Consider the following 15,798-nt stretch of genomic DNA (forward strand, 5'->3'; position numbering starts at 1 on the left):
TGCACTAGTCACCATTTAGTACACGGGGATTCTTCGGCCGGCTGGATTCGAACTCCCATTCTCACGAGCTCGAGTCTAAGGCCCTATTCACTATTTGGTTCCTGCTACTACCACTTAGGAAAATTTTCTTCAGAAAGGGTTTGCACAAATGGCTATGGCTAATTATAAGAAACTATTATGTTACTTAAAAAAATTATATAATGAATTTCATACCAGTTTTTTTTATTTTTTAAATTAATATATTTTCAGAGATTATAGGAACCGTGGAAAAAAATCATTTCGATATTAAAAAGTAAAGCTGCTTTTCTCAAAGCGTTTTCTGAAATCAGTAAGAAAAATTGCGCACATTTGCAATTCTACATATCAAATATAAACAATTAAAATACGCTGCTTCTTTGTAATTATTTTTAAATGATGTTATTCGACGCGTTTAACGGCAGAAGAAGAAGAAAAAAAAGGAATTCTCCGACAGACTGACTGCTGTTGAAACCGCATGATTAATAACTATCCATCATCATTCTGATCTTTTTTGGATGTTTAGTTATTCATTCCATGCAGCAGTAAAAGAACATTTGGAATAACTTTTCTAACCCACACCTCCTCTACCAAAATATGACGAGATATGACATCTGTTTCTTCGAGAATGGCAGCTGTCAAAGAAAGAAGTCTATTTCGAACATTCCTCGTACCTGAATCGAAAGAAATGGCAGTATTGTCTCTAGAAGGAGAAAATTATATAAGAGTGTAATTAATATTTTTGCGTTATAAATACCGACTTAGAGGCATTTTGTTTTTTAAAGATTGTTAACACGCTACATGCCACGCTAATTTTACATGGCTTGCCCGTCTAGCTAAACGGTAAATACCTACAAACTAAATTTTGCTAGTTTTTTAACAGGTATAGCATGACTTTATGTTGGTAACAATGGTGAATTATCTAAGCCTACGAATTGTTTAGAAAGAGTGGTGGATAAAAATCTACTAAATTGAATTTATTAAACCAAGAATCACAATTAATAAACTACCACTTGAAAATATTTATTCACTGTCCTGAGCAAGTTAGCATCTCTGTGTATATAAATAAAACTATTTTTGTGTGTTCTATATTGCATTAATTTCTTCAAACCATTTTAGTAACGATAACAATATAAAAAAAATTAAAAATTTACTTGAACTATGTGTTTCTAATAATCTTGGCTTCGCCGGTCACCGGTGACCCCCATGGCATTCAACGTGTTAAATTTTATCATCACTAAACAGCCTAAACCCAAAATAGCCTATCGATTGAATTCTTACTTGCTTCGCCTTGAACATCGCATTTTCTTTTTTCAATTAATCAGAAATAATTATTTAAAAAATAGCCAAATAAATGAAATTTATGATATGTTGGCTGCTAATTTTTTTTATAAATTCAGGTAAAAGTATGGAGTGCCATGTTGTGTAATTATCTTAACATTGAAGTATTAGATAATTATCAAGGTATCGTATTTGATAATTATCGTTGTTGATGGTCGTGATATTATTCTATTCGATATTTATAATTGTGATATTTATAATTACAATTTGTTTAAACCTTTAGTTTCAAAAGCGCGAAAAGAAATTTTATCCGTTTGGCAATAGTATTCATATGCATTTGTGTTGTATGTAATACAGATGGATTATGTTATTTATCGAGGAGATGTATTACCTTTTCTTCCCCATCTTATAACATGCATTAAAATGTGAAAGATTTTGCCGTTCTTTGTGTTGAACCTTTTCGGGACTAGCCAGTATTTAAATATAATCGTACGGAATCAGGTAAAAAATAAAAATCGGTAGCTTAAGTTTGGGTATAGCCAATTTGACAGACTTATTTTTGCTTTCACTTTAAATCGAACACATCCAATCCTTGTATGTTAAAAGTGTAACTATACAATTTTTAATTCGAACTAAGTAGTGATGAATTAAATAAAGATAAATTATTATTACCCCGAACTAACTGCTTACTATGAATAAACTGCTATATAAAATGAATAAGCTGCTATATAGATGCTAAACTGCTATAGTTTGACTACCGGTTTTGTCTTTTTTTACCCTGATTATTGACACCCTGAGAATGCATATGATGTATGACTCGCCCATCTCGAAGAGGTTAACTTTTTTAAGCCTATTTATCCCTTCGCTGCTTGAGTGATGCATAAGTTATGCATCTGTCTCTGTTTTCACCCGTATTTCATCATAAGTTGCACACTGTTTCTTTTTTTCTTTTTTTTTTTCTTTCATTGAACTTTTTTTTTACAGAGAGGGAGATCCTCTCTCATATTTTGAGCTAAATCTTTCTTCTTTTTTTTTTCGAATAAATAATTTCAAAAAAATGAGACAATATATACCTTTAAACATAAGACTACGTAACTGAAAAAAAAAAAAAAAAAGTAGAATTCTATAACTTATAGTTCTAGCTGGACAGGACTACGAGGGAAGGAAAAAATTAATTCATAAGAAAAGATTCTCCATACTTTGATGCAAAAGAATTTAAATCTTGATGCCTGTATCAACAAAGTTTTCTCATCAGAATGTTTCCATACCTCTAAAAATTTGTTTTAAGTTCCATAATATTTCCTCGAATTGTTTTTGCGTTATGAAAGTAAAAAGCGCGTGCTGCAAAATTTTATTTAATACAGTAAGGGAAGATTCTTTTTCTAGATATCTAAAAACTTAATGAGTAATCATATCTAAATATCTTGAGAAATATATCAGAAATACATTTTGAATTGTAAAAATAATAAAAAATATTCGTTTGTTTCAAATAAATTGTTTTTTTCAACATTAATTTTGAATTCATTCCCCACACGCCAAGTCTAAGATTTTCTGTAATTTTTCTTTCGATGTTGGTAGACCAGAAAAGTAAGGTTTCGGAAGAAGAAAAAAAAAATCATTTCAACTATTTTTTTAGAAAATTTAATGGATCCTTTGTTAAATAAAATAAACAAATTCCTTTTATTCTAGGAATTTTACTTATTCCGCATTTTTTGACGTAATAATTCATTGCACCCTTCAAATTGCTGATGTAAAAAGGCCATTGTTTCCCTCACTTTTATTAACAGCGCTGCCGGCATCCAAATGTTAATTAAAGTGTCACATCCTGCAGTTTTTTTTATTTTTTATTATTCGTTCGCGATTTAGGTGAAGGTACCGCGATAGATTAAAAAAAAAGATATAGTTTTGTGATTTGAAAGTAATCGTTAAGACTATAATAAGGGGTATTTAATTTTATTTGTTCCCTTTTTATAGATTTTTATGTACAATTAAATTTGGTCTTAAGAGGTATAATTTAAAATTGTAAAATAAAATAATGTATTGACAACAGTGCGCGTGACAAAAGAAATAGAATCCCCTGAATAACTTTTGATCCAATCATATGAAAAACCGAATTTTTAAGAAGTTTTTTTTTTTCTTTTTTTAAAATGCCCACCTGTGTTAACATCCTGTCAATTCAGGCATTTACAGGGCGATTTTGTTGACCTCTGTTTCAGGGGCACCATATTAGGTGGGCCAACATCGCTCCCTCAGTGAGAACAGATAGTATAGAGAAGGAAAGAACATGAATGCCTTGCCCGGGATTCGAACCCTGAACCTTTCTGATGCAAGGGCAGTTCCCTGCCCCCTACATAGGCCGGTCGGCATTTTTAAAAAGTCTTACTTTTAAAATTTTATTTCTGAAGACCTATCAAGGCTCTAAACCGAAAAGAGTAAAAACTGGTAACAAATAAATTTTATTTTTAGCTTTTTTTCGGGAATAGTAAAGTATCCATTACTATCAATGTTTTTTAACGGATGCAATTCACTAACAGAAATTAATAGCAATGAATTTCCCCAAACAAAAATTAATAGCAGTGAGTTGTTTATTGTTTAGATTATATGTACTCCCGAAAATTGTTGTTGAGATAGTTCTACTATCAGTTTTTTTCTCTTTTCTGTCTTGCTTTCAGGCCTGAGACCCTTTCTTTTGATTTTTGAGGTGGGCACCTGGGCAGCGTAGCAGTCCGTATCCCGTCCATCAAGTTTATTTTGATAATTGTGGTAGGATTTTAAGGTCAGCAGTCAATGTGGTGACTGTTAAAAAGGCTGAAAGTCTATGTATACAAAAGACGGAAAAAAGCAAAAACTGATACGAATGGTATTTCATTCTAGCATTTTTTTTTTTCGAGAAGCGTTAAATTTTTGTAACTTCAAAGATTTTTTTTTTTTTTTACAATTATAGAATATATAGGAAACTGCTTCTTCCCAGAGAAAAAGTAGATATTGTTGAATAGTTAGAAGAAAAAAATAGATTTACTCCTACCTGAAACAAGTTGAAACTGAAATGGTTTTACTACCAGCTTTTCTGTATCGCTTTCACCGATTCTGGGACATATTCCACCAATTTCACTCAAATTTCGTATTTTTCTTATTCAAATTTACATTTTTTAAAATTATGTGAGAAAAAAAATTTATAAAATTATGTAAAAAAGTTGTATAAATTTTATAATTGTGTGGAAAAATTTTTCAATTCACTTAAAAAGACATACGCAAAAGTAAACTCAACGTTAAGGGATTCAAATTTTGGACGGCTAAGAAAAATGGCTTCTTTATTTTCAGTTTTTAAGCACCGTGTGAACTCTGATGCCTACCCGTAGGAAAAACTATCTGAAAGAATCATATAGGTCAGCTGCTGCTCATTTTTACTTTTAACTTTATGAATTTTTTAGAACCTCCTCAAACTTTCTAGTTCGAAAAGAAGTGCTAAATAAATGAGCTCTTTATGATTAACCCTTTGCACTCCGAATGCTTCAAAGTGTTGTTTGCACTAATATAAGCACTAAAAGATTTAATCATACAATACTCTTATATAATTCTTAAATTTTTTAGCAGTTATTAATTATTTAGTTATAAAAATTCAAGTTTTGGAGTGATGACTGTTGATGGCGCCTCAGAGGTGACATCGGTGTGCAAAGGGTTAATACGCAAGAAAATTACAAATCTAAGTGACCCAAAGACTTTTTTGCCAGACAAGGAAAACGTAAAACAATTCACGCTCGTTTTTATAGCATGCACAATCAACCACCAATAACTGTGACTCCTCCCCCCTCCCGCTGTTTTTATTTTCCTGTGTTCTCCTTTTGATTGTGCAATCCTTACGCAACGAATACCTGTAACTGTCACGGTTCCATGCTCCCTCATCCTCCCACTTCATTCAAAAAACAAATAAAAGCACACAACCTTTCTCTTTTAACCTCTGTCCTCTTTTTCGTATCTGAACCAACAAGGACAAAAGCATTGACAGGTCTGTTACCTCAACTAATTACTGGAATTTTAACACACTGATGCCCGAGTTGAAACAATTCGCATTCACGAGTTTTAAACTTGAAGAAATCAACTGGAACATTACTAAGAAACCAGCATTTCATTTGATAACGATTTGTTTTTGCCGAAAAAGTTCGAAAATTTGTTCGATTTTGGTATACAGCGATTCCCTTACAGCGCTTTAAATATAAGAAGAAAATTGTTAGGGGTTAAACGAAAAAGATTGCGACACCCCCACGAAATGTGTAATTTAATAGAAATTAATAGAGAGAGAAAAAGAAAATGAAAAGCTACAGCAGATTTATGTAGACAAAATTAAGCGAAATATTTTTTTTTTTTTTTTCGATATTAAGAGCATAATGAGAAAATAATTTTCAATTGAATTATTGTACAAATTATGGTTTTTCTTTGTCGAATTATTATTATAGACTATGTTGTATATTATTACAGTACAGAACCCATTATCCGGAAATCAGAAAACCAAAAAACCGGAACGGAATTCGATAAATTTTCCCGCCATTTAAAAAAAAAAAATTTCCCTTATAGGATTTTAGGACTTTTCTTTCTTTTTTGAAAGATGTCTACCTTATTACCATCATTTTGGAAATAATCATTAGTGTATTACTCCATTGTTTTTTCTTCTTTTTAAGATTATTTCCAATTTTTTTATATTTTTTATTTGGGTTTAACAATTAAAAAAACGGCTTTTTGTAGCGATGCAGGAAACCGGAAAAATCAGTTATCCGGAATAGCGATGGTTCCGATCGTTCCGGATAATCGGTTCCCTACTGTATTATAAAACTCTCAATAACAACTGTCAGAGTAAAAATACAGAGCCCGTGTTAAGCATTCGCTACCTCGACAGATGCGATAAAATCGTAAATTTGGAAATTAAAATTGTATTTTGGCGAATTATTTTTTTCAGTAGAAGGAAAAATATATATAAAAAATTTTTAAGATTTGTGTTTGGCAAACACTTTCGAAAATTGGCGAATACTTTTGATATTTGGCGAGGGCCCTGTGTAATTATAAGTTCTAAGTTTAGAGTACTGCAGAATTACTTGTTCAGCTTTACGCATGACTTCTAAGCTCAATGCCTTTTGAAAAATATTTACAGAGTGGTAGACAATTAAAAGCTAAAACTTTCAGAATGTTTGCAAAGTTTTGTCAACATTTTAAAAGCCTCGTCTGGAAATAGCTGGAACAAATTGGCTTTCCATATGATCTTTTGAAACCTTTACATGTAGTGACATGGAAAATAATTTAAATCATAGTTACAAAACAACATTTAAGCATTGCTATAATGACAATATCAAAATTATCGATATTTGACGCTATGTCACTGTTTTACAATACAACAATTTAAAAACCAGGCAAAACATCCATGTTTGTTTTATCAATTTTCAATTACGCAGTTATCAGACAGACGCATCTGAGCATGCGCATTAGAGCTGTCTGACTATTTATCTTTCTACAAGTGCTGCATATTAATGAGCAAAATCTCTTTAGAGATACACATCTGTGACACACGACAACTTCTAAGAAATCATTTTTCACTTCTTCTCTACGCCCGGTTGACTTTTTGACATAAGAAACCACGTGACTGTCCTCACCCCCTTCTCTCCTAAAACAAATGTCGCGACTTATTTAGAACACGGAGTAACAGAAGTCCTCTCTCTTCGCAATAATAAAAAAAAAAAAGTTCTTTCATAATGAATTAAACACGCGCCATTTCTTTACAGTTCGAATCAGCATATAATATGCTCTGCAAAAGCAGCATGTGTAGTGCTGCTCAATTTGAGAAAGAAAAAAAACTGGGCCACCGTATAAAAATTTTTGACATTGGAGATAAGTTGTGATGAATGTGTCGCTTAATAAATTGCTAATGAACTTTTTTGCTGGTATTTACAAATGTTGTGTGATAAAAATAGATTTTAATCTGTTCTAATGCTAGCGTCCGTTTAAATATATAATTCCTTTCTTCGTAAAAAAAAAATGGCGCCTCTGTATATTTCCTTTTAAAACCATGTTTTGCAGAAAAAAGTTAGTTATGTCTACTATAACGTATTAATAATATAAATATTTATATTTATGTCTGAAATCAACGTCCGGTGTTTTTTTTTTTTTTTTTAATTAGAATGCTTGTTAGCAGGGAAAAATATTCGTTTGGTTAAAGCAAATATGCCCTTCCAATTATTTTCGTATATAGACCGCATTTCGTGGTTAATCATTATTGGGTTAAAAAAATTTAAAGGGAATGCAGCTTATTCGGGGAGCAATTTCTTTTTTATTGACTTATTGTGGAACCTGCATATGCGGGCTTGTGCTAATTACATAATACTGCTTAAGAGCCCTTGCAGATGTTAGGGAACAGATAGCACAAGTAAATAAACAGAAATTTCATTTAGGTCAATTTACTTCATTATTATATCACTACAAGCGCATGGCTCTGCAGTTGATTTCAATTATAGATTTATTGGCATTGCAATTGAGTTCAATGCAGTCGAATTTAATCATCCCACTCAAATAATTTATTTGCGCTGCACTCTCACTAAGTGGTGCTGCATTCGTAGCACACAAACCAAATATGTTCAAACATCTATTTTATAATTTTACAAGTCAATTCTTATCTTTTTTTTGATTTTTTCTTTGTAATTCATCATTAAAACAACTTCAAGAGGAAGTAACACATGATGGAGAGGCAAAAGGCCCCGACGAGACCTGAAAGCCTCGAACAGCCATGTGACTATGACTATTACGATCAGAAATACCCTTCTATTTTTCTATAACCATATCAGTTAAAACACTGTTTTTACTGAATATTGCAATATCATCTAAATAAATGCGTATTAAAAGAAAATAATTTTCATTTGTTATAACAAACGCACAATTATCAGAAGTAATTTCTTTCAGAGAAATACTTTCTAACTCAGACTTTAATTTAAATTACTAGTTTCAACCGGATTGTCGTAGCCTGCATATACTTTACCGCCATTCTCGAATTTTCGTAACCCGAAAATGGCAACATGTAAAGTTCTTCCACCAAATTACTATGCAGATAAACAGTTTTTACGTCAAAAAATATCTTATTGATAAATCTAGTCTCGCTGTTATTGCAATAACAGGTTTGTTTCCTTCAAAGATCTTTCGCCAAACATATAATACATATTTGAATGATTGTTTTAATTATATATAGTAAATGGTTATCAGTAAATGGTTATCAAGTGATTCATTATCAAATTGATATAGGATTAAAATTAATATTGTATATTAATGATTGTATTGATTAAATGTAGTAAATAGTTATCAACTGAATCATTATCAAGTTGATATAGGATTAAAAATATTAATATAAATTAATGATTGTCCTGATTAAATGTCGAGAATGTTTATCAACTGGATCATTATCAAACTGATGTAAGATTAAAATAAATATAGATTAATGATTATTCCGATTAAATGCGAAGAATGTTTATCAACTGGATCATTATCAAACTGATGTAAGATTAAAAATAATAATATATATTAATGATTTTTCTGATTAAATGTACGGAATGGTTATAATTATCAAGTTGATGTAAGATTAAAAATAATAATATATATTAATGATTATTTTGATTAAATGTAAGGAATGGTTATAAACTGGATCATTATCAAACTGATATAAGATTAAAAATAATAATATACCATATTAATAGCTGTTCTGATTAAATGTAAGGAATGTTTATCAACTGGATCATTATCAAACTGATGTAAGATTAAAAATTATAATATATATGAATGATTGTTCTGATTAAATGTAAGGAATGGTTATCAACTGTATCATTATCAAACTGATGTAAAAATAAAAATAATAATGTATATTAATGATTATTCTGATTGAATGTCGAGAATGTTTATCTACTGGATCATTATCAAGTTGATGTAAGATTAAAAATAATAATATATATTAATGATTATTTTGATTAAATATAAGGAATGGTTATAAACTGGATCATTATCAAACTGATATAAGATTAAAATAAATATAGATTAATGATTATTCTGATTAAATGCGAAGAGTGTTTATCAACTGGATCATTATCAAACTGATGTAAGGTTAAAAATAATAATATGTATTAGTGATTTTTCTGATTAAATGTACGGAATGGTTATCAACTGGATCATTATCAAGTTGATGTAAGATTGAAAATAATAATATATATTAATGATTATTTTGATTAAATATAAGGAATGGTTATAAACTGGATCATTATCAAACTGATATAAGATTAAAATAAATATAGATTAATGATTATTCTGATTAAATGCGAAGAGTGTTTATCAACTGGATCATTATCAAACTGATGTAAGGTTAAAAATAATAATATGTATTAATGATTTTTCTGATTAAATGTACGGAATGGTTATCAACTGGATCATTATCAAGTTGATGTAAGATTAAAAATAATAATATATATTTATGATTGTTTTGATTAAATGTAAGGAATTGTTATCAGCTGAATCATTATCAAACTAATGTAGGGTTCAAAATAATAATAATGATTGTTTGAGCACACTTGCTCATAAAATTTAGAGCTGTTTAGTTGCGTAATTGCGATTCAAATATACCTCTTTCAATTATGATTGCTAAAAAGAGTTTGACCTTGCCTTGGACCTTGTTACATGGCGATCTTCCTGAGGGTATGGTTTCTCTTTGAAGACGTTATGACTACTTACCTCTCTGCTCTACGGTTGTTAGCTAATGATCCACAAATATTCTTAATTTTGAAAACTGAGTAGAAAAGAAAATGTCTTCCTAAATTTTATCACTCAAATATTTTCGTGTAAGTTTTTATATAATTCATGTTATGTGTTTTGACAAAATGTTTTATTTGAAAGAAAAGTATAAAATAATTTGATTTACTACTGAAAAGACAAAAGACTATTTCATACGATTCAACGAATTTGTTCGTAAAACATTTCTCAAAAAATAATTTTCATTGTTTTGTGGATTAAATGGAGCTACTAAAACTAGGAAGAACGAAAATAAATGTATAAATAAAAAGAGAAAGTTGCTTTCATTTTTCATTTTAGTATTCGTTTTATTAATTCACCACTCGGATGCTCCTTAGGAATTTCCTTTTGTGTAACATTTGTTTTTCTGTTGTGCTTAACTGTCTATCAGATCGTTATTTTTCAAGGAAAAACAAACACTTAGAATCAGCAAAATTACTTTCAGTAATTGAAATATTAAAATTAAAACTAAAAAGTTTAATAATTCAAAAACTAATACAAAGTATTTTTAATAACAAAAAAAAAATCGAGGGATTATAATTTTACTGCGATTAGTTTTTCCTTTACATCAAAAATTCCAAAAAGCCGACAATGTGAGCTGTTTAATTAGCATTTCAAAATCAATTCAATCCGTCACCGCCGCATTATCTAGACTAAAAAATAGAGGCTTTTTCGATGTTTTTTATCTATGAGGAAAACCTCACCAAATTGACAATTTTTTAAAATAATATTTTTTAAAAAAAATTTTTTAAAAGAAAATTTAAGCTATCTGCGTGCTTTCGGGATTTTAGAAAAACTCTGATAAATCTTTATTTCAAGATGTTTAAAATAATAGCTTACCTTTAAGAAGACGACATACCACGAAAAAAAGTTTTCGTCGCAAATTCTATTTCACCTCCATTACTAATTTAAAATATAAAAGAAAGAAAATGTAAGTTCAGGAAGACATAGAATAAGCCGTGAAGTTTCAATTGCTAAAAAAAAAAAAAATAATTGCAAATATCAAAATGTAAACAAATTATTGAAAGAGAACTTCTCCATTCCGTAATTCTAAGGTATCTTTTCATAATCATTTGATATTATATGTATTTTTCGTTTTATTTTGATAGTTTAAAAATCTTATTTCCAGTGTTGAAAACTTCATGGCTTATTCTAGGTTAGTCTCAACCTTCACTTTTTCTATTCTTTAAATTTTAAGTTAGTTAAAAAGAATTTGCACGGAAAGTATTGCTTGCTCTTAAAAATCAGGTGACATGGCTTGTTCTGAACCTTTTCTGACCTAATATTATCATTTTGTAAAAGTGGTAACTTCATATTGAAAAATATACATACTTTAAAGTTTTCATATGTGCTAAAAAATAATTTCATTTCTTTCATTGTGAGTTGAAAAATTCCAAACTGATCTTATAAATTTAATTGGAAGTTAAGTTAATGAAATTTTCAGCATTCTTGAGAAAAGTTCGTCACCACTCTTTAATTTTTCCCAAGTTGTGGATACTTTGGGTCTGAAGAGGTTAAGTTTAAGGCACTTAAACTGCGTGTGAGTGTTTTTTTTTTCTTCTTCTTCTTGATGAAAGATGTTTAAAAAATCACCTTTACATTTTTTTTAATTCTCGCGGGAACCTTGCATGACGCTGACCAGTTTAAGAATCATCACTTTTTGCAACACTTCTCCATTCCATTGAAATTCATCCTGTTTCCATACACAGGGGTGGTTCAAAGAAAAATGGCCGCCTTTCTTAAGCATCTTCAGAGGCACTCTTTTAAGGGGCGGATCTCACAATCTTTCGAGAGCGACCGAAATCTAATCGCAATTCTTTTTTCTTCTTTTCTTTTTTCCTCCAGCATCATTTTGCTCCAGATGACCTCCTGGTGAATGGGCCCTCCTAGAGAAAAGTGTCTTCAGGTAGTTAAACGAAAGAGGTCGTGATGGTTCGGGTGTGTCGGGATGTGTGTGGGTGGAGGGCCCCCTGCAGTGGGCCCCTATTTTCTTTTTTTCTTCTCGTCTCATCAAACGACTGGGTCCATTAGGTTGACTGATAGAAGGGAAAAGGCCCTTGAACTTCTATTAAAAGAGTGTAGAGCTATGAAGAGGAGGAGGAGGTAAGGAAGAAAGAGTTAAAATAACTGACGGCAGTTGATTTGTACTCACGAAATTTCTTTGTCAGAAATATTTTCATTTATTTTTATTTCTGTAGGATGTTTTGATTTGTACATTATAAACATTGATGTATTAGATTATGCCGACATCTTTGGAATTTCTTTTGCAACTACAATACATTTTTTTCAGTAGTTCTCTAACAATTTGTTCTTGACTTCATAAATTAGATTTAAAAGAATTTTCATCACCACTACCTGTAAAGAGTGTAAAGATATATGACTGTCAAAATCAATTGGCAATAAACTGGAAGAGATTAAATGTTTCTAAAACAATATATTGCTCAGAAAGTATAAACATAAGTTTTTAATTCTTTGATTGTTAATTTAATGTTTGACTTATATAGACACTACAACTTCGATTGTTTCCACGTAGTGAAAGACTAACTGAAATGGAATTATAAATAAAATGAACTTTTCACAATTGCAACTTATACTCTCTTCGAGGAAGTATTTCCCAAGTGGTAGAGAAAGGCACAATTTCTGTGCCTAACGCTTAAAGTAATGCTGTAATTTTAAACTATTATTATATGTCATCTTGCAGTAAAGAATTGTCTGGGCTTTATGTAACGGACAAGTAACTGAGATATTTTAAAAGTTAATAAACTTTCATAAAAATCAACAATTTGGCTAAATTTTTCCACCTAGATGAAATTTATCAAAATCACTGCTTCTTTCTCAGATTTTGTAATTTCTTATGAGCCCAAATACTGCAGCATTGGAGTAAGTTTTTAAATAATAATTTTTTTTTAAAAAAAAAAGAGAGACCGGAAACGCTAATTAGTTTCTCAAAACTTGATTTTCTCCATATTGACATTTTGTGCAAAATAAACATAGAGGGCGCTGGCTAAAGAAAGTCTAAACTTGACCTAACAGTCATGAGTAACTGTTGCAAACTCAACTCAGATATGCAAATAGCATATTATTCACACAAGAAGAAGCATCATTTGCTACTACCTTAAACAGCCTTAAGCGCATTTCATCGCATCAGGTTCAGCTTATAACACTCTCTAATTTAGTTACGAAGAGTATGTAATTTCTTTGTTGTTGTACAGTTAAACTCTATGATCATTCATTTAATCAATCAATCATTAGCAAACTAATTTGTCCGTGCATAACAATTTATCCAATAGTAGCAGTTTTTATTGCATTGTTGATCTAAACTAAATTAATAGCTATCAACTTTTTCCAGTTTTCGTAGAAGATTTTATTTTTACATTAAACCCTTTCTAAAGCCGTGGTAAGTATATTTACCACCAATTTTTAAGTCTATGGTGAACTTTTTTACCATTTTTAATTTTGGTTTCCATTTGTTAACAACTTCAGCTTTCTTGAAGTGAGTTTGAATAAAATTGGCAACCAATTGTTAGTTTAAGAAAACGTATAAAAGATGTAAAATGCATAATTCCTTTTGAAGATTGTAGCAATTATAAAATTCATCTTAAAAAATAACGAAAAATAAAAGTCAATAAGTTCCTAATAGGTCGTGTTAAATATACTTACCACCGAAATGGCATTTTCATATACTAAATGATTTTTCTTTCTTACATCAATTACTATTCTTATAACAATTTCAATTCAAAAAGTACTTTAATTTACCTTTGCTAGAAATAAATGGCCCATTAAAGGGTTAAAGTCGCTGGAAAATGTATCGTTTAATATTTTATTTATTTATTAAATTTAATTTCAATTGATATTGACTATCTAGATAATTTAAACATGCACTAATCATTGGATACAGTTGTAGTGATAATGAAATTTAAAGCATTGCTGGGCACAGACATCAAAGCAATTTTTATGTCGCTACCATTAATAAATACATTCATCACAAAGCGTAAATGTTGCCAACTATGTAAATATCTTACTCGTTATTTCAATCAGTCAGGTTATTTTATTACATTTTCATCAACTAGTTATTCAAGTAAAACATGTCAGCTATAAAACGATTCTTAACAGCTTTCCTCTTTCTATTTAGCATTCTAAATTAAGCTTAAAATATTCTCATTAAATATCATTGCAAACGATTTAGTTTGTTGATGCGCGGACCTTGGCCTTTACAAGAGGTTGTTCTAGAAGACGAGCCTCTCATCGCCTGATCGTCTGCTGTGATTTAATGTCCGAAGAAGTAGAAGCGTTCCAAAACAACAAATCATGACCAATGATGTCAATTACCTTCCTGTGCGGCGGTAATTGTTACCCTGTGTGGGCGGTCGGTATCACGCTATTATAGATGGCATTTTTCATTAAGTTCCTTGAGATAGAAACTCGGCGATGGATCTTGATGAAACTTCGAACTGTAATGACAGAGCTCGTTCGTAATCCTAAAAGATGGAAAGCCTAGATGATCCTTTCATTTTACATTGTTTATGATTTCTTCGTGGAAACTATTGAAAAAGTAGAATAAATGTTAAGAGTTAGATGAAACACGATTTAAAATAGAGAGTTAGTTATATTTAAAAGAAATCGTGAGGTAATTTTTTTTAATACCATTCGCGGATTTTCTTTAGTAGATTTTAAGTATGATTTTTATTAACATCGGAACTACCTATATAATTTGCTCGCCGTTTTTAAATTATACAGAATGCAACAAATATTTTTATCATGGTTACTAACTTTTTACTCATTTTATGTCAGGATTTTTATGTGTAAACAGGTAGAAAAAAAAATATGTTTTTTTCTTAAACCCATTGCAAGGATGCCATAGGCAATTTTAAATGTAAAATATGTAACTCAATTTACCTCTATATTATCATTTATATGAAGTAGCAGTTATAAATGCATTACTTCTTTCTGAAATAGACTAATAGCAACATACTCTTGCCACCACTTTTTATTTATTCGAAATAAATGTTTTATTTATTCAAAATAAGTGTTTAATATATTCGATATAAATGCATGACGAGTCTCAAATGTCAAATAATCCCCTAGGGGTTAATTGTAAAATTTAATAGTTGAATTTAAACTTTTATCATCAATAAAAATATTTAAATTAAAATAGTATTTGAGTGCAACTAAATAGTTAATCAGTTTTCGTTGCAATTGCTGAGAATCATCTTCGTAGTCAAAATTAGCAGGTATATTTTCTCTATTTACAAGTGACGAAAAAATTATAAAACAATTGTTTTTGCTTGTAAAGAGGCGTTAATGTCGTAAACATATTTTTAAGTCGGGCATCTCTTCCACCTATGTCTGAAAAATAAGCTAATTCACAATATGCTTACGTTATGTTATTACTATTGCAAGTGAAAAATTATAACACAAAACTGTTGCCTTTATTCCTATCTATTTAGATTACTTTTATTGTTGCATACATTTTTATTTGAGTAAATATTTAATGGCACTAAATTCGTATTCGACGGCCTGAAATAATCGGTTTTCATAATTCTTAAAATATGGTTTATAAAGTGCTCGCCTCCCCATAAGGTAGCCTGGGTTCGAATCTCAGAGATGGCTGGTTGATACCGGTTGCTTCCGGCTCGCACCAACTAAAGTGGTAGACAGATCATGGGTTAGACTTCCCTTGCCGTCAGGCTAACCGTGGGG

At 30.3% G+C, this 15,798-nt stretch overlaps 1 protein-coding gene across 1 annotated transcript in view; it reads left to right on the forward strand.

The window, feature by feature from the left end:
- Positions 1-15,798, forward strand: part of LOC147808633 (uncharacterized) — a 106,192-nt gene that overhangs the window by 11,185 nt on the left and 79,209 nt on the right. The window lies entirely within an intron of this gene.

Source organism: Parasteatoda tepidariorum, chromosome 5 (assembly GCF_982258835.1).
Source record: "Parasteatoda tepidariorum strain Cologne lab strain chromosome 5, Ptep-v5.0, whole genome shotgun sequence".
In the NCBI taxonomy this organism is placed as follows: Eukaryota; Metazoa; Arthropoda; class Arachnida; order Araneae; family Theridiidae; genus Parasteatoda; species Parasteatoda tepidariorum.